Genomic DNA, 23,424 nt, shown 5'->3' with positions numbered 1-23,424 from the left:
GTCAAATGTAAAAAGAAAGTATATTTACACCCTTTTGTATGCTTTATTTTTTCTCTCCTTAAATATGGCGTGGGGTCTGTATATCTATGTATAATGGATTCTGCTCAGTGTTCAAATACAGCTGAACTGAGAGTGACGCATTCTGCGTTTTCACTTTTTGTGCGTAACCATAGATAAATAACAATACAGACAGAACAACAAATGTCGTCTTTTCAAGATTTGGGGGTTTCTCGTTCACAATAACCTTGAGTCAGAAGCTCAAGTTATGCACTTGCCTCGTTGAATTACAAGACAAAGAGAGATCATGCGTGTAACTACTTTGGGCTTCTGCTTCAGGGTTATACCATTTTATGGAGTTTTGAACGACAGGAAAGCATCAGAGCAGTTTTCTTGACTACCATGGCCGCACAGGTTTCTTCGTCCTCTCAAAGCTGTATAGTGCAGTAAAGATCGGTAAGAAATACTTAAGGTCAATAGGGTTGATCGATCCGAGGTCCCTTGTCTTCTAATAAATGGTGATATTATGGTCAAAAAGTCCTTCCGCTGATCAATATATTTCAGCGTTTGATCTACTCGACGGTTTTTTCTTCATAATATTTCAGGTCGAAAATTAAGGAAAATCCTTGATTATCATAGTCGTCGAACATACTATCTCTCAGTCTCTCATATTTGGTCTAAATATTTGGCATAACTGTATAATTGTAGGAAAATTGAATTAATCCCAGGGTCCAGGGTCTCATGTTTTATTCTTAACCCCTTTTTTCCAAGATTCTTTCTTTATAAAAGTTTTATTTATATTTATATTAAAGATAAGTTTCCATGCTGTACTCCAACCTTCCAATTTATCCCCTTCTCCTTGGAATATTTAATATTGCAGGTCAACATCCACAAATATGAAGTCAAGATACAGAACATTTTAGGTTTCTTCTTATACAGGGGGTTAAGAAACATCTCTACAGATAAAGGGTCAGTTCCGAAGATATCGACATCATGTCATGTCCATTGTCCAGTTGACATGCCATGATGTCAATATCTCAATTTTATCTTTTAATCTTTTAATATCTGTATTTCATAAACTATCATGTTACAGCACCGATTGTATTCAGATTGTTTAGCTTGTGTTAATTTTAATATGAAATTGATTTTTAGGATTTGTGTTTTTTAAATACACAGATAGTTACAACAAGTTAATAATGACCTTTAGAAAATGATAAGAATATGGGTTTTATTAAAGTATATATTCACTTAAAACTTTGAACAATAAATATTGTTATGTTGATTCTTAAAGAACTATTTCACTTACAATTGTTAAACCTGTCACTAAAAAATTCAAAACTTTTTGGCTACAATTTTAAAAGATTGATAGAACTTTTAGAAAAACGGTCGTTTTTATTATTTAAAAAAATATTCAATACTTTCTTCTAAAAAAGAGATGAAAATAATTTGACTTTCAGCATATGAATACAAAATCTGTTCAAAGAATTTGTAATATCATTTTAAATTCCTGGAAAATTTCTTGAAAGTTTTCAGGTCATGAAAGCACAAAAATCAACCAGAAAGGTTTCTTGGTTTTGAATAATATTTTTATATTTGAAGTGAGTCGGCTAAACTTTGAATTTTATAAAGTTACTACAGCTACACGGTATATTTTAATAGCTTATTCATAATTCATTCATTTATGCAAGGAAAGCTTTACAATTGAAAGAATTTTTTGGGGGTGTTTAGCCTGTCTATATATAACAGAAGTATTTTTATCACTATTCTACATAAAAGATAAATAATAACAAATAAATTAGAGATTAGGAAACAATATTTGACTTTAAAACTATAAACAAGAAGGTTAGTTTCTTAAACTTATCTTTGTCAAGGTTTTGTGTTAAAAATGCAATAAGGAGAATAAGGATGATTGTGTATATGTTTGCAGGATGAAGGATGAATTTGACAGAGAAAGGAGGATATTTTATGCACTTCTATGCAAATAAGATACAAAGATTATCTTTTCACAAAGTTAAAACTTCCTGTTGCAGGACGGATATGACAGAGTCAGTTAGATTCACATTTCTCAAAAAGGAAGTTTGAAATCAAATATTTTTTTTCCCGCGTGCATTCACCATCAATGCATTCATCCAGGTCCAGTAGATAGATATGAAATGACTAAAACCATTGAAGAACTACGTCGAAATGGTCCAATCGTGATTTAACCTACTTTTTGTGTGAATGATTCTCAATTAGATAAAATGTTTCTTGTTAGTAACTAGACCCATGTATACTCAGCAGTTAGTTAATTAAGGCAAATATTCTACAATGTTTATAAATTTTCTAATCCTTACCAGTCATTTCCGGGTCCCTCAAAATGTTGTGCGAAATCTAAAATAAAACAAGATTTTTTCCTTACATTGCCCAAACAGATGCTGAGTTTTTGTCACAAACTCTGATTTTTAAACACTATATCTCTGCAACCCGATGTTATAGACCTTTGGTGTTTTAAAATATAAATTCTGTTAGATAAAATAGTCAAAGTTTGAAATATCAAAGATTTACACCATCAGGCTGTAAAGATATAACAACAAGGGTGTACTGTCCTGCTTTGCCTCATATAATCTGTTTCATGCATATATATGCTGTACAGTAGGGGGGCAGTAAATTTACTATTTCATCACAGAACTACGGCATTAGTCAATAACTATGTAAAAGAATTCGAAGAACAATTTTTACTTATGCTAAATAATACACACATCTCAGAAAAGAGTTTTAGGTCAAAAATTTGAACCAGAGTTTAGGATTCGTGCTTCACGTGGATTTAACGGTTCTGTCAATATTCCAGAAAGCTGTGACTTTTGATCACAATTTGACCCATTAAACATAATTTGTTAGCCTTTTCTATTAAATACTTTTTTGTTGGCATATTCATTTTGAATAAAAATGTATAACATAAACAAATCCCCAAGTAAATTTTATTGAATTAAAGACTAAAACTTGTTTGATTTCAAATAGAAGAAACCGAATGCTGCAAACTCTGGTTAGTCCGGTGTGGCTCGATCCCTCAGGTTGTCCGTGCAGGGTATAACCATCACGGGATATCCAAGAGGAATTACATTAATCCTTAGATATGCATATGATGGAGATTAATGGAGATTCACAACTCAAAAGTGTTGACTTTGGTCAATCTAAAATGTATCTTTCTTTATAGACCATCACTTCTGTATGACGAGTCCATTAGCGCCTGATCCAATCAGAGTTCAGTCATGTGTTTGCTGTCTATTCTGAACCAATAGAAATAGTATGGCGGTAACATCTATCTTTCTATCTATCTCATTATCCAATTAGAGATATGAATCCTTCAATCGGTGCTATCAATAAATGGAAATATTGACTTTTACTGAAACTATAGTGCCATAGTGTCTGGTAAATAAATAAATTTAAAAACTGAAGAAAAGAGTTCGAACCCTCTGTTTGAAAACCACATAAATTATAAAGCATGTTTTCTTATTTTGAAAAATTTAAAGAAGTTCTGAGTGTAAAACCTAAAACTCTGTTAATGAATTCAAGAATAATAGAATTAAAAAGTTACTTAAACCCGCTCTTGGGGTTTTCATTCTTTCTTAATAACTCTTTGTTACGTCACTACCCAGGGGTTGGTTAGAAAACGCAAATAATGAAAATAACTAAGGTTTGTGAAGAGCACACAGTGAGGCCCATAAACAGGAGACCAGTAAAACGACGACATTTCAGTAATATTCTGTGTATTTGATGTTGTTATAAAGCAGTTCTAAAGAGTTTTACTAGTCGCTTCAGAAACAACTTATTTAGTGAAATTGGTCTGTGTACACTTCGTAATTGCTGAATATTTATGTTAATTGGACTATTTAAAATCATAACTAAAGTCTAACAGTTTTCCCACTACACAGTTTTATCGGTCTTGCTGTATATAATATTTTAAAGTTGGTTTTATCCACATATACTATTGATACATATTACACAAAATCTATGGTGTTTTGTGGATATACTTAGAGAAAAGCCTTACACAGATTTGAAGAAAACTAAACTTCAGAATTTATCAGAGAGGTGGGAATTACCCTAGGTTTATAATAAATTAAAATTTAGTAAGACACCTAACCATGATTAAAAAATATTCTCCTAACTAAAATTTAACTCTTATTTAAAGTTTACTTGAAAATGACAACAGTGTAAAAATAAACCTTCAGTAAGATATCAATTATTATGTTCCTACATATTATATATATCCTCCGCCATAAAATACATTCGTGATAACCCCAGTTTTACGCTATGCTGTACACGGCATACAGGAATATGTGCATTAGTCAAAGCTTGTTAAATTCTTATCGACCACTGAAACTTTATGATGTAAATATTGCTCAATGCTCTCAATGAGCAGGTCATATATTACCACCGACAGGTTGGTGATGAGAGGAAGGCCAGCCACAACAACTTCTCGTCCGAGCCACATTCTCCTCATTTTCTCGTCCGAACCACCTCGAAATCCTTGTCCTTCATTTATTATGTGTTTAAAAGTTTCTAATTCTAATTCTATTTTTAACAAATCTGGCCATGTTAGGGCATAACATATGGATAGAGTAAAGTATTGCAATGATTAAAACGGACGAGAAAAGGAGGAGAATGTGGCTCGGACTGGAAATTGTTGTGGCTGGCCTTCCTCCCCTCGGTTGGTCAACCTGGGAAGAATGGCGATGCACCCAAAGAGGCTTGCCTTAATTTCGGACATCAGTGTTTTAAATGCTCTTATTTCAAGCGACCTAAGAAGACTAATTTTTTTTATTAGATTACAGGGGGGGAAATATATTTTTAACCCCCCTAAATAGAGATTGTCTTGATATGATTTTTAATTAGTTTTCAGGTTTCAAATAGAACAAGAGGTTTTTATCAATTTATAGTGGTAAAGTTTATCAAATTTTAACTCGAGATTGATCTTGAATTCTCCAAATCAAATTTCTCCTACTTTGTATTGAGTGAAAATGTCTGCCTGATCCTGAAGCCGCCCTTGCCTAGAGAGAAGTGTTTAAGTCTTCCATTAAGCTGAGCGTAGTTTAATGCCAAAATGTTAATGGCCATCTCATTTCCGCTAATGTATATAATACAAAATTACTGGATGGGTCCTGTCAACAAACTTGTAGAAAAGATTATAGGGGAATTATTTTCATCTTTATAAGATATTAAATTATTTTATCGTAGATTGTGTTACCGGGCTGTGCTGTAAGAATTATTAATCAATTTTCTAAACAGGTCGACTTTGAAGTGTTGCATCCCCTTAGCTTTTGGTTTTACATTACTAACTCAACTATACTATTTGTAGCCCTAGACATATAAACTTTAGTTGAAATGAGTAATTTTTAAAATACTAATAGATGTTTTGTAAGAATACTAAAAATTGTATGAACGGTGAATGTGCACGCCAGTTCGTCAAATTAGTACTGTGCAGTGGTAACCAGAAAACAGTCTTCCTTGTCATTCCTATTATAATTTGCTATGGATGCTGAAATTTGTAATTGTGAGTACTGATTTTTTTTATGTTCATGACGTATTTTAGAAATGATCATTTTTACGAATTACAAAATCCTTAGCGATATTTCATAGTAAAACAAAAATAAAACAACTGTCATTCCACTGTTGTGTTGTCTGGTCACCAGTCACCATGCTGTAGTTCGGATAGGTAATGCAAACACATATTCTATCAATCATTTCATTTTCCACAAGAAAAGAGGGTATTCGATATTTTTCACAATCTTGTATATTTTGATATATGTTTATGTTTAAAAAATATTTTGCGATTTAATTAACCTAATAGAAATTGATTAATTGCAAAAGTACAGTGCATTTAGCGGATAACTTATTAAATTTCATCTCAGAAATATGAAACAAATTTAATTTAAAAATTAATTTTGTTTTTTCAAAAAAAAAAGAAAATTTTAAATATAAAAGTGGAATGAATTTATTTAAAATCGCTTCTAAAACTCTTTTTAACTTCTCCATTGTAGCCAGCCGACAAATGTGAGGTTATGGTGTATTGACCAATCAAATGACAAGAATAAAAATGCACTCAAATGAATTGAATTTTAATAGGTTTAAATTATTAATCCATTACGTTCGTTACGACTTTTAAGCCTGGTGCTTAAAAGTTTCCACCACCGTGCTTATCTAAAAAGTCTCCGATTAGAATATCCTGACGCTACGAATATGTTGAATATTAAATTTTCTGTTTTTCTTCTGGATTATATTAGAAGGAGAGGAGGGGAGGAGAAGAGCAAACTTCAAACTTTATAAATTATGTCAAACTCAAGAATCATTAATATCTTAGAAGAAAAGGTGTTGGAAGTTTCGACACGTTATGTATATAAAACTAGATATTTAGATTTTTAAACATCGAGATTTTCCTATAAAGTCACAAACAAAATTGAAAACAAAAAAGTTCAAAAAGCATTGTGGACTTTAACATAGTTTCTGATATGGTAATGAAAGAACATTTAATTTGATTAAACCCAGACTAGGATTGAACCCCAATCAAACTAAGAGCGATCAGCAGCGGGCAAGTACACAGGATTTTAGCCAAGGGAGTGCAAGATTGTTAAGACCCCCTGGGCGTATTTTGGCACCCCCCTGGCCCTTAAACTGCAAATTGTTATTTAAACAAACAATTTCCAACAAAAGTTAAAACTTCGAACCCGATATTTGAACAATTTGACTTTTTTACAACACATGCATAATGATGAATTTAATATTTAAAAGCTGGAATTGTATTTTAAAATTGATCTTCTAATATATCTAGGGCCCTTCAAAGTTATTACAACTGGTCAAAAACTATAATTAAAAATTTTGAAAAAAATATTTTAGGGAGAAACTGAAGAAAAATAATGTATATTTGACACTCTTTGACCTGTTTAAGGGAGTCCTGTAATCTTTTTTCTGTGTGTAGTCATTACTGCTTCGGAAATTATTAACTGCCCAACATTAAGTAAGAAATTGGGAGATTTTCAACATTGCAGATTTTTCAACCAATAAAAATCGACTTTTAAAAACCACCTGTAAATTATAAAGTATCCACCAGTAACCTTTGTAATACTCACTGAAGTCCTGAGAAGTCTCCTGAAAACAATAATTAGCCCTCTTTCATCTTTATTCTCCCCCAACCATTCTCCCTAGTTTACTCTTATTGCCCCCCCCTACCCCCTATTTATATGGGAGTTAGTGTGGGACACTTGGATGATGCATAATGCATAATTAGCCCTCTTTCATCTTTATTCTCCCCCAACCATCATACAAGTTGAACTGTTTTATCAAAAGAGATATGGTTTACCCTGTTATATTCTAAAACCTGTTTACACTGTTTATGTAGGGCATGGAACACTGTATGCTAAACATTCTAAAATCAATCTTAATATATTGAAAATATGTAAATCCTTAAGTGAAAAAGGATTAGATCTGCTATGTAAAAGGGAAAATCAAATTTTATGAAAATAAGGCAAGTTTACTTTAAAGCTTTCCACGTATTCTTGAAGGGAAAACAGAGGTTTTAATGCAGCAGTTGGCATTTGACTTGTTTGAGTCGATAAAGTATATCTATATGTATGCAAATACTAATTAAATGTTTTGCAAAATAAAAGATTCGTAAGTTTTACTTGATTAAAAGAATCAGTTGGACTGATCTTGTTGCAAAAAGAATGTATAACATGAAAGTATTGCCAAATATTTTCCAGGCTGTGCAATTTTGCAGATTTGATATTATTTTCTTGTCTTCTGTTTTTGCAAAACAATAAGTCTGAAGATCTATCATGACCTTATCTACAAGTTCTGTTTTTATAAAATAGGAGACTTCCAGGGTGCTCTGCACCAATATTCTATTTTAACTTTTAATTATTGCTCTTTAATCCATTTTTTTCGTGGATTTTGAAAAATCTAAATTTTGTAAAGGCAAATGTTTTCAATTCTAACCTTTCCTTTAACCATGTGAGGTCCCACTACAAATTTGAGTACGATCGGTTTAACCGTTTTGACAAACAAACAAACAAACAGACAGACAAGCAAAGTATATAAAGATATATAGAGAATTACAACAGTTCTGAAACCTAAAAGAGTGAAGTGAGAAGGATTTATAAAAATTTATTGATTTAAAGTTTAAAGAGTTCTTGAATTTGGGTCATATATAAGTACACTTTTTAAATATTTGAAGCAATGAACATTAACTATTTATAACACTATTATTTTTGACACGAAGTGCTATAAAGTCCAAAAACTTTATAGCACGTCGTGGCAAAAATAATAGTGGTATATGTAATTTTATGAAGCATTTGTGTATTACAATGGCTATTTCTAGATAAAAAGCTTTTTAAGATAGCAGAAATAAAAACATAAAGTTAATTTCAATTTAGTTTTTATTTATATTAAAAAAGATATTTGAAAATATCTTACATTTCTTTGGAGAAAATCCGGGAACCAATCAAAACTTTAAAGCACACGGTCTGTAATGTACAGCTAATTTAACTTAATAGCACGTTCATAGTAAATTCACCATGAAGTGAATAAGAAAGATAAAGTATACAATAATTTCATAAAAATACATAAAAATATGGATATATGTACATTGTATATTATTATACTTATACACTTAATTCTCAATACATTATACTTATTATTTCCTTACTACGAATACCATATTATTGATAACTGAGCTCTTCTTAAATCATATTAGAGAGGATCAGAAAGAAGCATAATGGACTTTCTTAAGAAGTATCAAATATACATTTTCAATATACATGGTTACCCACAAAGGATAAGACTTCGGAGACGACCGCATGGATTTTGTTGGTCTTTTTCCTTACATTGATGGTTACCTAGCTCTGTAGCTTTGCTTTCATTTTTAAATAATTTAGAACACATATTAAAGATCTCAAGAAAGACCCAAGATACAATTTAATTAAAAGTTAAGGGTCTTCGTCAAGATTAGCAAGATGTCTTTTTAAAATGAATAAAATCTTAATTACTTCAACTAGTCAAACAAAATCTTTCCACATGGACATAATATAATCATACTGAGTTGACTCAATCTTATTGTCTAACATAAACTATACAGTATTGGCAGGCCATGGACATAATATAATCATACTGAGTTAACTCAATCTTATTGACTAACATAAACTATACAGTAGTGGCAGTCCATGTCGGCAAGTTGCCAGTGAGGAATTCAATGAAAGAGAAGTTGAGACTAGCTGAATGTACATTTAACTGTTTGAATACAAATCAATTGTAAACAAAAACAATAAAAATAACACTGCTTACTTTTCAAATTTACTTATCTATTTATAATGACTTAATCTATTAATATTGACTTAATCTATTTATATTGATTCAGTATATTACTTTAGATTGACTCAAGGATGTAATGCAAGGAAAGTTATTTCAGAAGTGTACACATCTTTTGTACTGCAGTGTACTGTCTCTGGGCGGTAATGTAAACACAAGACGGATGTCAAAGCCTGACATGGGATCCATCTTTCACATAAAAAAAATCAATGAAATATTCTGGTCATAGGAAACTATTATGTGAATTATCAAAATTATAAAAAAATTAATGCTTTTAACCTCCTCGGATACTAAACGAACACTGATGCATCTATTCTTGTTTACAAATTCCGCCCAAAGAGAACTGGTTTCAATGTGTACGCAGAGTATACACGACCGCAATTAACTTTCCTTGTATTACACCCTTGAGATTGACTAATCTATAGGGTAGATCAAAAAGATTGAGGGGTTATGTAAAAGCTTTTATCTTTAAAAAAGGTGTGTTTTCATATTTCAAAAGCCTGAAATGGCCTTTAACTATTTACTTTGTGCAAATATTATTTAGTAACCAGGAAAGAGATGAGATGATACAAATTTCATGAGCCAAAAGTCATTTTCTGAGGCTTGGGGGCCGAGGCCAAAATTCAATCAGTCAACCTTTTTGATCCGCCCTATATTAAGATTGACCTTAACTAGATAAACTGACTTCTCTATCTATATCGACTTAATATATTTAACTGGATTCAATCTATTCATATTGATTTAATCTGTTTATTTCAAAATGACTTGATCTATTCATACTGACTATATCTATTCAAACTGACTTATCTATGCATACTGACTTAATCTCTGCATGATGATTTAATCTATGCAAAATAACTTAATACTTATAATCATTATTAAAATTAAAATTATTTACTATTAATTTTAAATTAATATTTATAATTAAGTTAATGTTGAATTTAATTTAAAAGGATGTTCTTTTCAATCGAATTGCATTCGTAGTTAATTATCTTTTCAGTGGTTTAAATGTCATTAAATTGTAATTTTCCATTCTATTTGATCAAACGTCTCGGAATAGAAGGAAGTGAATGGAGAACACTGTTTTAAATCCAGAACACTGTTTTAAATCCAGAACACTGTTTTAAATCCAGAACACTGTTTTAAATCCAGAACACTGTTTTAAATCCAGTACACTATTTTAAATCGTAAGACAAAAACGAAATAATCAACATTTTTTACTTCAAAATATTGTCTAGAAAAAGTGTCGCGCTAATATCTTTGACATTTGTACCCGACTGTACAAGTCGGCCAAGAAATTGATAAGAGAAACAAGCATTGAGACTATAAACAAAGTGCACATTTTACTGAAACTGGTATTAAAGTCGTCGCAATAAAGAATTGCATTTCAAGATAAAACGTACATGAACAATATTGATGAAATATCTTTTGAAAAAGTTCTCAACTTCGTTTTTATTTGTATTCGAAATCCACTGTACATCGAAATCCTTTCAATGTTTTTCCGTGGATTTCTAGGAAAGTGATTACATGGTGTACAGCTATGTTATATTAAGAAAAGTGAATTTAAAAGTTATTCTAATTATTGAAATACATATAAGTGATACAAGGGTAAATTCTTTGATGATTCCAATCTATGTATTTTTGTTGAATGTTAATTTCAAAATTTACACCCATTTTTTGCGTAAGAAAAATAAAAATGTTAAGTTTTTTGCCTCTTGAATATATTTCTCTACGAAATCTGCCAATTAAGTACAAACACGGTCTAGAAAAGTTATTATAGTAGAACAATAAACCAATGTCCAGAGAAGAACCAACTCCTTTAAACAAATTTCTGAAAAAGAACAAAGCGCCTAAAGCATAGTTATTATTATTATAATAGAAGATAATAGACGAGAAATAAATAAAACCTTTTCTGTCGTTTTAAAACCATTTAGGAAATATCGGAATATTTGAAAATCATCAAAAATAAAACAATTCCGCAGAATCAGAAATTTTATTATTATTGGAATATTCGAGAATCATAAATATTCTTGGTAGAATTTATTTATCTAAGTTATCATTTTAAGCATAAAAATATTTTATTTGAAATAATGCAAGATCTTACTAATATAGAATTCGCTTTAAATTTAAAACTAAATACATAATGTTTTTTTTCAAAATTCATTATTTATTAGAAGTCAAGAATAGTTCAGACTTTTAACTTTTGCAGATTAATATCAACTGTTAACCTCATGTCACTACGAACTAGACAGAACTAGAAAGTCAGATGTACGTATATGACAGTACTGTTACGACTTTGTGACCTTATAGCTCCTCTAGTCTTGATTTTACGAAAAGTTTGAATATGTCTGATTACATATCATAAATTCAAAACCTTCTTGATTTCTCTTCGATAAGAGGAGTTATGTTTAAAAACATCTAAGATATCTTAAAGGGAGTGTTCGCGAAAAATGAAAGGGGGCATAGGCTTAATGCGATAAAAAAGCGCTTTTGATCGCTACTAATCTTACTTCTATCTGTTGCGTCTATAAGGAGAAAGTTGTTAAAGACGTCTTATACCGAAAAACTTAGCGCCCATACAAATTGAGAAAATTGCAACATGCGACTTAGCCCGTAAAAAAAATCAATTTAATTTCAAACAAATCATTCAGATATTACAACCTATAGTCAAAAATTATCTTTCGCCACATTTGTATATATTTTTTATTTCATACTAGTTTTAATTTGTTTTTTAAAACAATATTTAGCTTACAACTTGTTCTCGAACATTCCTGAAAAATATGAAAATGTCGTCTTCATTACCAAAAATCCTCGAAACAGGAATAAATGTTTTTATAAGTAACTCTCAGATCATAACAGTTAAAACATAATCAACTTTATATAAATGTGGCGAAAGATAATCGATGACTATAGGTTGTAATATCTGAATGATTTGTTTTTCGCGAACACTCCCTTTAAAAGACCTTATTCATAAGTCTACAAAGATACTTGAACAGTTATGTAAGATGTGTCTAAAGTCTACCATGCATGAAACAGTATACTGTAAGAAGAAATCTTAATGTTGCGTTCGACTTAAAGAGAGTGTTCGGGAAAAATGAAAAGAAGGCATAGATCGATATCGAATTAAATTCGATATCGATGTCTACTAAATTTACTACTAAAAACGTTTCATATCTAAGAGCTTAGCGTCTTTATCATACGCAAAGAGAGACAACTTTTCCATAGCTAGAACACTTTTTATTTTTAGCTAGATTGCATAGTATTCGATCACCTAGATATTAAAATTTGGAAAACTCTTTAAACTTTCACCCCCACACGGTGTTCACCCTGTTGCTTTTCAGTTGGTGGGAGAAAAAAACTCTTCAACTGATTTGCAGTGAGATTGTTACATTTTTTTGTGGGAGGAATACAAACATTTCAGTACGGACTAAAAACGCGTTTGAGATTCATGGTTTAAACTATTGTCTAATAAGCATTTGAGAACTGTGCGCACCCTTTTCAATTCACGAATTAAGCGTTTAAATGTTGCTTTTTTTGTAATTATAAAAATCAATTTTCTGCGGGTTCTCAGTTTAAAATGCATTTGAAAATTAGATATATCGACATTTGTTCCGTTAAAAGTTTTTCAGATTTTATGGCCCATAAACCCTTCCTGAGGTCATGTTTGTTGTAACATAAAAATTGGGCCTGATCGGCCCTACCGTTTTGACGTTTATTGGACACAGACAGACAGTCTGGACACTATGACGTCAAGCTGGCCCTGTCAGTTTTGAACTTAAAAATATAAAATAACTGTCTCCTAAACTAAATCTTGCAATATTTAGTTCAATGAATTTCCTATTTTTGTTGTTGAAATTCTATTCAATTCAGTTGATTTCAGTTTTGCATTTCTTTTCCAGGGTTCAATAATTTTCTAGATGCTGCAGATAAAAACAGGTTTCTTGACTATAATCCAGATATCTTTTATTGTGATGTATTTTATTAGCTTCCTACAATTTAGATATATCCAAACAGATTTCTACAGCTATGGTATATACAAACAAATTCTACAGCTATGGTATATACAAACAGATTTCTACAGCTATGGTATATCCAAACAGATTTCTACAGCTATGGTATATACAAACAGATTTCTACAGCTATGGTATATCCAAACAGATTTCTACAGCTATGGTATATTCAAACAGATTTCTACAGCTATGGTATATCCAAACAGATTTCTACAGCTATGGTATATCCAAACAGATTTCTACAGCTATGGTATATTCAAACAGATTTCTACAGCTATGGTATATTCAAACAGATTTCTACAGCTATGGTATATTCAAACAGATTTCTACAGCTATGGTATATTCAAACAGATTTCTACAGCTATGGTATATTCAAACAGATTTCTACAGCTATGGTATATTCAAACAGATTTCTACAGCTATGGTATATTCAAACAGATTTCTACAGCTATGGTATATTCAAACAGATTTCTACAGCTATGGTATATTCAAACAGATTTCTACAGCTATGGTATATTCAAACAGATTTCTACAGCTATGGTATATTCAAACAGATTTCTACAGCTATGGTATATTCAAACAGATTTCTACAGCTATGGTATATTCAAACAGATTTCTACAGCTATGGTATATTCAAACAGATTTCTACAGCTATGGTATATTCAAACAGATTTCTACAGCTATGGTATATTCAAACAGATTTCTACAGCTATGGTATATTCAAACAGATTTCTACAGCTATGGTATATTCAAACAGATTTCTACAGCTATGGTATATTCAAACAGATTTCTACAGCTATGGTATATTCAAACAGATTTCTACAGCTATGGTATATTCAAACAGATTTCTACAGCTATGGTATATTCAAACAGATTTCTACAGCTATGGTATATTCAAACAGATTTCTACAGCTATGGTATATTCAAACAGATTTCTACAGCTATGGTATATTCAAACAGATTTCTACAGCTATGGTATATCCAAACAGATTTCTACAGCTATGGTATATCCAAACAGATTTCTACACCTATGGTATATACAAACAGATTTCTACACCTATGGTATATCCAAACAGATTTCTACAGCTATGATATATCCAAACAGACTCCTACAACTATGATATATCCAAACAGATTTCTACATCTATGGTATATTCAAACAGATTTCTACAGCTATGATGTATCCAAACAGACTCCTACAACTATGATATATCCAAACAGACTCCTACATCTATGGTATATCCAAACAAATTCTACACCTATGATATATCCAAACAGATTCTTACAACTATGATATATCCAAACAGATTCCTTCATCTATGATATATCCAAACAGATTCCTACAACCATGATATATCCAAACAGATTCATACATCTATGATATATCCAACCAGATTCCTACAACCATGATATATCCAAACAGATTCCTACAACCATGATATATCCAAACAGATTCCTACATCTATGGTATAACCAAACAAGTTTTTACTGCTATGGTTTATCCAAGCAAATGCTACATCTATGATATATCCAAACAGATTCCTACAACAATGATATATCCGAATAGATATTGACAACAATGATATATCCAAACAGATTTCAACAGCTATGATGATAAATCCTAACAGATTCCCACAGATATGATATATCTAAACAGATATTGACAACTATCATATATCCATACAGATTCCTACAACTATGGTTTATTCAAACAGATTGCTACAGCTAGAGTATATTTAAACAGATTCCTACCTCTATATGGTATATCCAAACAGATTCCTACAGCTATTATATATTTAAAAAAATGCTACTACTATGATATATCCAAACAGATTCCTACAACTATGGATATATCCAAACAGATGTCTACAACCATGATATATCCAAACAGATGCCCACACATATGATATATCCAAACAGATTCCTACAGCTATGGTAAATCCAAACAGATTCCTACAGCTATGGTATATCCAAATACAACTATGGTATATCCGAACAAATTTCTACAACTATGATGTATCCAAACAGATTCCTTATATGTACGTACAGCTATGATATATTCAAACTGATTCCTAAAGCAATGATATATCCAAACAGATTCTTATAATTTTGATATTATCTAATAGCCAAATTTCTTCTAATTCAATATATCCTCCAAAATCATTCTAATATGACGTTAACAACAAAATGATTTATCCTACAAAGTAAAGTAATGTCACAAGATTTTCTTAAGTTCTGAAACATAAATCCCGAAATACAGTTAATGTAGGTCAACCTATCTAAGTGTAGGTAAACTGTCTATTCTATTACAATGCTGACCTAGAGCTCTGATATCCACCTTCAGTTAGTACTTTATCTTCAATATATCACCGCAATGCACCAAAAAAAATATGTATTGTATGAAAACAATGAAAATAATCATACAATACATTATTTAGGAAGACAATTTGTGAGCTTACATACTATCACTTCATCATTACAAAAACCTGATTTTTTAAAGGTTACTGAATTAGTATATGGTCGTAATAATGTGTTTAACTATAAAAATAATTCGGTTTGTTTATGTGAAACCATTTCTTTCCATTACGCATGACTCGTGAAATATTATAAACAAGCTGATCGGCCCGGTGTTGCCCATGGAAAAAAAGTTGATAAACAATTTTTGATAATAAAAATTTTTTGAAAAAAGTGTTAGATTTTTTTCGCCTATATATTGGCTGATTTTATAAATGTCATAAATTGCCATCCCTAAGGTTAAACGTAAGACCACGTGAGTTGCAACAAATCAAAAATAAGTGTAATATATTTTCATTTTGTTCATAATATATGCTTTTTATGACGAAAGATGCTTTTTCTTAAAAATGTCTAAATTAGATTAAGAATTATCTTTAAAAGTATTCTAGTTTCCTACCATCAAGGAAACTTTGGTAAATTTTCATAAAAATGAGAAGTTAAACTAGACAAGTATTAAAGAGCTCCTTAACAAGTATATTTAATGATTAAATATATTAGTAGAGTTGCCTATTAACGAAGACTTCAGAGGTATGAAATTTTGTAGGCTAAATCCATTCTCAAATCGCTGAGTACACAAGATCAATTCTGCTAAACATTTCCTGGTATTTTCCTGGTATTTTCCTGGTATTTTCCTGGTATTTTCCTGGTATTTTCCTGGTATTTTCCTGGTATTTTCCTGGTATTAGAAGTTAACTTTTAATGTTTACTTAACACGAACCGATTTTATATTATCAAAAAAAGAATACTGCCTTTTTTAAATATTTATATAAAAAACTTCTTATTGAATTATTGAAATCTTGAACATTTGAATATCTCTTAAAAATGAAAATCTATTTAAAGTGTGTGAAAATGCTGAACTTTGCGTGATTTATCTGAGCTAATTTCGGCAAATCTTGTTCTAAATATTTTTTTTTAACTGAAGTGCATCAACGTAAAATATTCATTTATATTCAAGGATACCAACTTTGACGGGTTGTCAGGCCTCAAACTGCATTATGGATTAGCCTCTAAGTTTAGTTAATAATTTGTTTTTCGTTTAGATTTGTAAACTTTCAGCGATCCACACAGTTATAAAAATTATGCATAAATGAAAAGGTCATCTTTGAATCGTTTGCCATGGTGGTTTGAACTAAAAAGATAGCGCGACTGCTTTAAAAATTGCATTAGTTTTCAAGACTGGGTCGACTTTGGAGTGTTCCAACGCCTTGGACGTTGATTTTACCTTATTAACTCAGTTAAAATTTATTGTACCCCAGGATATGTTTATTTTAAAACTATTAAAACTGTAATTCTAGCATAAGTTTTTAGGAAGTAATTGGCTAAATTCTCTTCAAATTTTGCAACCTTGAGATTACTTTGAGATATTTTTACTTTGAGATATTTACAATTTTGTAGCCCTAGGCAAGAACTGCAAATTGCTTTGTTTTAGTTTTAGTTTGAAAGAAGTAAATATTAAAATCTCGATATATATTTTCGGATCAGAACTTTTATATTTTATCTAAACATATTTAGCTCAGAATTCGAAAACACTTTCTCTAAACATTTCATTAGATTTAAAACTAAATTAATGTTAATTTGAATTCAAGTGTACTGATATAATACACAACAAAGTCCATTTGAGTACATCATGAAACAAAATCCCTTTCACTTAATTCCTTTTAGAGATAAAAAATTAACATTTCTGGATGAAAAAGCTTGTTTTCTTTGAATCCCGATAATATTTAAAATTTTGATTTGAAAACTAATTGAAACTTTGCGCGTGTCAATGAGTAATTTTAAGTAGCTCTCCATACAAAATAGTACCCTTTAAACATTTGACTGGTTGAAGGACTTATCCTTATTTACATACAGAAACCCTTCTAATTTGCATGCTGTCATATATTTAAAAAATATCAACAGTTACCATAAAGAAGTCGCAGAAAATAAATATTCAACTTCGAATTTGTGAAACCCGCGTTGGACTTAGAACATTTGGGATTTTCGAGGAGCATAAGTCAAAGGTTTAGGGGTACCGTTCTAAATCGGGAATTTCCTTCCTTTAATGGAAAGCTACTTAAAAGTATGCCCACAGTCCTTTTAAACAGAAAATTTTTCATTGACACGCGCAATGTTTCAACGAGTTTAGATTACTTTTCAATCTGAATTACCATTGATTCTTATTTTTCTGAAAGTAAATAAAATAACGTTTATTTCGTTTTTGCACCTTTAAAACTATTTCCATATTAGTATGTAATTTTTCAATACTTGTGAGTTCTTCTAAATGAAAAATGACCCCCTCTTCCACCCTTCCAACATCCCATTAACTTTTAGAATATTGAAACCCAGTGATTTGGAAAATAAGTTAAATGTCGAGTCGTCAAATAAACAATTACTAAAACAATGTGTTTTCATACGCTTCATTGTATTATATTGTATAAATCTTTGGGGAACTCAGCCTAATAAGATTTCTAGGTCACTCAAGATGAGCAACTAAGCCAGAATATCAGACTTACCCCCCCCCCTCAAAAAAAAGTATGAGATCTTTCAGTAAATATAATGCTCTAAAGGTTAGATTTAGTATTTTACCTCTAGTATTGTTTATAATGGTTAACCAAATAATTTGCAACAAAAGAACCAATTTAACAATTGCATTGATAGCAATAATTAAAATTAAAAAATTTAAAATTCCGTTCACTCATCATTGACATTTTTTCTTCATGGGTAGCCCTGTCCCTGTCTATCTATTTAATGAAGTTATTTACTCTAATGCTTTATGTAAGTCCTAAGCTACTTGTTTTCCAAAAAGTAAAGAGATATTTCTCAATATCCAAAACCACCCACTGCACTGGTCTGTTCATGTAACCTTTATGCATTCTAAAAACAGAGGTTTAATACTAGAGTTTACAATGAACATCCTCTTTGTGCCCCTTCCCCCATTTACCCTATTCACCGCCAATGGTATCTGGAGATGCACCTGCTTTGATTTAGTGTGGCCTTTTCAGAACAATGAGTATGTACATTTCATTGCTTAGGCAGTGGAGATATATTAATAGTTGGTGAGAATTATGTAAACAATTAATATTTCTGTATAATTCCACTTAAACTCAAGTATTTTAAGGATTACAGCCACGGCGAAAAGAAAATTTTTATTTTTATTAATCCATTATGTACGGTCATTCACTGAAAGCAATCCACTCAAACTGTTTTTAAATGATCTAGGATTGTGTGGTTGGAATTTAGTACTTTCGAATTTGTAAGGGGGAAATGTTTTTCTGTCTCCTAAACCATTAAGCCCCAGTATTTTCAACCAGTTTTTGTTTGTCCTGCATTAAAAGATCTATATTATATACCAGGCTTGAATGGTTGTGCAAACCAAAGAAAATAGAGACTTCTCATTCAAAGGTTTGCGGTTGAGAAAGAACTCCCTAAATGCAAAACGTATACACTACACCCTGGGAGAATTATAAATAAGCTTAATCCTTCCACAACTAGTGAAGAGATGGGGCTGCATCTTGTTATTCAAACATACTCGCTGTGACAGTGAAGAATAATTCAAACCAAAAATATCTTTACCCAAAGTGATTATTTTCAAAAAGCATGATTTTGGACCTTTCAGAGGTTGAACATTTTGTACGAAATGGTGCTAATCTGCCACTCTTCTAATCTCTTTTTGCCTAGAGCATTATTTAGGCTACTGATGGATTGGACCTGTAGAGGAATTTAATGAATCCTTAAGACTATAAAAGTAAACGGATAAAGAGATAAGTTATGAAAAAGTTCCAAATTCGGTCTATACTGTCTATGTTGCACAGTTATCTCTGGAAGATTGATTAAAACTGCAGAAGACAGATACATATATATAGAGATAGCTGACGATAGTATATATAGAGAGAAAAGGGAAATATAACATATAGAGGAGAAAGATAACTATGTAGAGGAGATTAGTAACTATATGTAGAGGTTAGGAACTATATTCAGAGAGCTTATACCGCTAAAATTCTCTGACATGGTAACATGTGAGTTTTTGAAAATATGATTCAAATCATTTATTTATAAGAAGTGTATTTGGAAAAATAAACAAAGGGGACATTCGTTTACCAAAGAAATCTCTAGATACGCCTTTGTTCTAATATTATATACTGTTACAAATCATGAAATAGATTTTTTTTAAATAGGATTTCATATTTTGTAGTTTGTTTTAAATCCAATCTTTAATAATGTTTACATATTTCTTAAGAACTAGATTTGTATATTCCAAATCGATTTAAATTTTGTTATTTGAACTTCAGAAACATTTGACGGCAATTGGATTTTTTTCTCTGATAAATATAGGTGTTCTTCTACTAAAATTTTAATTATCATTATAATTCTTGATTTATTGCAATAATAACTTAAAACTTTAGCAAATAAATTCATATTCAACCTTGATATAAATAAGCTCAACAGTCAGCATCTACAGGAGTAAAAAATGAATCGATCTCTCCTACCAAAATTATTATAAATTATCAGAAAAAGAAACAAATAATGTTCTTTTATCTCAGACCTTTTAAATTCCGATATCTGTGTCTGGAAGAAAACTAAAAATAAATTCTAATTTAATTTTCCCTTGAAAAATCCATATATTTGCTTTCACGAAACATAAGATGGAGATTTGAGACATTTTATTCAAATCTTTTTATTCTTAGTAAAAGTAAGACTGGTTTTAAATACTTAACCTAAAAAATCAGTTGCCTGACTGCTTCCGAGCAGAGTGTACCTATCCTATGTGGTCCCAGAATTACAGCTGGAGAAGTGCTGAGTTTAGTTATGCATCTTGTTTTCTTCAGGGGAAGCAAGAAGTATTCATAGATTAAAAAAAATTTCATCTTCAGCTTGGTGCACTGAAAGAAGGAGTTTAACCCCTTGTAGGTTTACAAGCATTGCACTACCATACCGGTTTTTTACTCTACCAGATATGAGGACTGGTCTGCTATGGAAGATTCCTCTCAAGAGCTCACAACTCCCCATTTTGCATAAGGAGTTATCTTAATCCGCCTTAACTGGAAAACAGTATAAAATGAAGTTACACAGGGTGCAATCCCCTATACCCTTGTTCCTACAAACCTCCTTATCTCTCTTCTACCTGCTCCACAACGTGATGTCAAAAGAACTATTTGGAAAGGCCATAAAGTGTAAAAACAAGAAACAAGAAGCAAGAAGAAAAAAGAAATTGAACTGAAGAAAAGTGGAAGAGAAATTTTTTAACAGTAGAGATGGAGCCTAAAAACAAGATAAACAAGAAATAAGAAGAAAACTTTGAACAAGAAAATTAGAAGGGGATTTGAGCTTTACACTATCTATTTTTTCACCGAAAGCGAATGAAGACAATTACACAGGATGGCAGAAGTTCCATCCCCCCCCCCTCTATGTCCTACTCAAATTAAAAAACTGGGAAATATGTAGCCGCCCCCCCCTCCCCACCCCCAAGAAAATTTCATGGCAAGTGTGTAGAAAAACAGCTGACACAAGCAAAATATGAAAACAAAACAAGGGAAGATTGTAGTGACCTTGTAGTGAATAGGCCCAAGATACAGTGTTCGGAAAAATAGTTCTTTCTCTTGCAATTTGGCTAGCTGCAGGATCATCCAAAAAATCCATTTATTTTATTTTCAAAGTATGATTGAAGGATGGACAAGGAATGGACTAGAACCGTAATTTATTTTGCTCTACACTTTGCACTCATATTCATATTCGATGAAACAATATAAAAATTTATAATTTGTTTATTTTTTTCACTATAAACATATTTCGCTGATAAAACACAAAAGTTTTACGGCCAATCACAGCCCTGGCAATGAAAATGTCAAGATTTATAATCACATGTTCAGGTTTAAAGGGACTATCAGAGTAGTTGGAAGTGACACTTTATTTGATGAGTACCTTTTCAGAAAGTTAATGCGGATTTTTACATCAAAGAATCAGTGGAATTGAGTCTCTGTCACAAATTCTTACTTATTAATCCCTATATATTTGCTACCCAATGTCATATTTTATACTATGAATCATGTTTGATCAAATAATCTAAATTTAAAATATTAAAGATTTATGTCATCAGGTTGCAAAGATATAGTGGTTAGAGAAGGCAAAACCTCAATTCCTATACTCTTTGAAATGTAAGGTTACATGACACCGGGTTGCTTGACATTTACTTGAATATTCGTTATAAATGAGTGTTAAAAATCCAGAGTCAACTTTTATTTTTTCAAAAAGACAAAAATAAATTCTTAGCATTCTTGTTTTCCGATAACGCAAAATTCCTGGTACAATCTTGTGAGCAAATATATAAATGCATTTCAGATAGAATGTAAAATTTAAATCTTGCATTTGTGCAAATATTGTTATGTTTTGTTCTAAAATATTATAGATCCTTGATTTTGCCTGAATAGTTGGATTGAAGGCAAGACCATCAGTGCAACGATGTTCAGCATAATGGAAGGAACCGGCATCCTAAAATCAATATTATTCTTAATATACGTCTTCAAACTCCGTCCTCACTGTGTACTCAATGTGGGTCGTCATTATTAGTAGATATTCAGTAAACAGCATTATCTACAATATATATTTCAATCTTGGGATTTCACCTAAAAAGACACAAAAAAATATCTCAACGAATCCTCAAACATTGCTTTTTTAATGAAAAGTTTAATTTTTACTTCTGATCATTATGCCAAGAACAATACTTAGGAACTAAACTGTCAATTATCATTTAAAGCAAATATTTCTGGCAAAAAAAAACACTTTATTTAAATAAACAAATTTAAGATATTCTAAACTTTGATTTAGAAGAATTCATAGTTTAAAATATTAAAAAGATGTAGAAATTAGAAAAATGTGAAAAAGATGTAGAAATTAGAAAATAAGAATTTGAGACAAATAACCATAGTTTCTTTCAAATTGGCATTTTGGGACATTAACAAGATAAAGAGTGTAATATAATGGTAATTCTTAAAGTATGACCTTTATGCTCGTATAAGGTTAGGCTTATTGTGAGTTGGTTGGGGAATTAAAGTGTTCTGAGGTATTGGAACTAGTTTTGTCAAAACAATACTAAAGATTGTAAACAAAGAGCATATTGTTCCTTAATATTGTATATGAAGGGTGAACTCTGCATTTAATAACTGATGTTTCCTAAAACATTTACCATTGGTTCGCATTCCATGTATGCATGACAATCCTCAGGAACTGGAAGTAATGGATCTCCTGGCTTACATTCTCCAGGTGTTCCTGTACTTCCTACTTCTATACGCAAATATTTAAGTTGTAGGAGGTTTAGGGTAGTTTACTTGTATCCCGATTCGGCCTTTTTCGTCAAATATATGTGAGGAGGGGGGGCACACAAGTTTTGTAAAAAAAAAAGTTTGGTATTGGCGGTAGTGAGATTTCAAAATCCAAAATGATAATATAAAATTTTAACTTATATTTTCAAACTCTGGTATTGGCGGTAGTGAGATTTCAAAATCCAAAATAAAAAATTTCAACTTTTATTTTCAAACTCTGGTATTGGCGGTAGTGAGATTTCAAAATCCAAAATGTGACTTGTGGATGGAGG

At 31.1% G+C, this 23,424-nt stretch overlaps 1 long non-coding RNA gene across 1 annotated transcript; it reads right to left on the bottom strand.

Moving 5' to 3' along the window:
* Positions 1-21,580: 21,580 nt before the first annotated feature.
* On the bottom strand, positions 21,581-23,214 carry LOC111709962 (uncharacterized). Its single transcript, XR_002766970.1, has 2 exons — positions 23,017-23,214; positions 21,581-22,322 (listed from the first exon to the last, which is right to left on the bottom strand). It is a non-coding gene; the product is annotated as an uncharacterized LOC111709962 (long non-coding RNA).
* Positions 23,215-23,424: the final 210 nt, after the last annotated feature.

The sequence above is a fragment of the Eurytemora carolleeae genome, unplaced genomic scaffold, assembly GCF_000591075.1.
Source record: "Eurytemora carolleeae unplaced genomic scaffold, Eaff_2.0 scaffold1019, whole genome shotgun sequence".
Taxonomy (NCBI): Eukaryota; Metazoa; Arthropoda; class Copepoda; order Calanoida; family Temoridae; genus Eurytemora; species Eurytemora carolleeae.
This window is presented reverse-complemented; position numbering and strand designations above follow the sequence as displayed.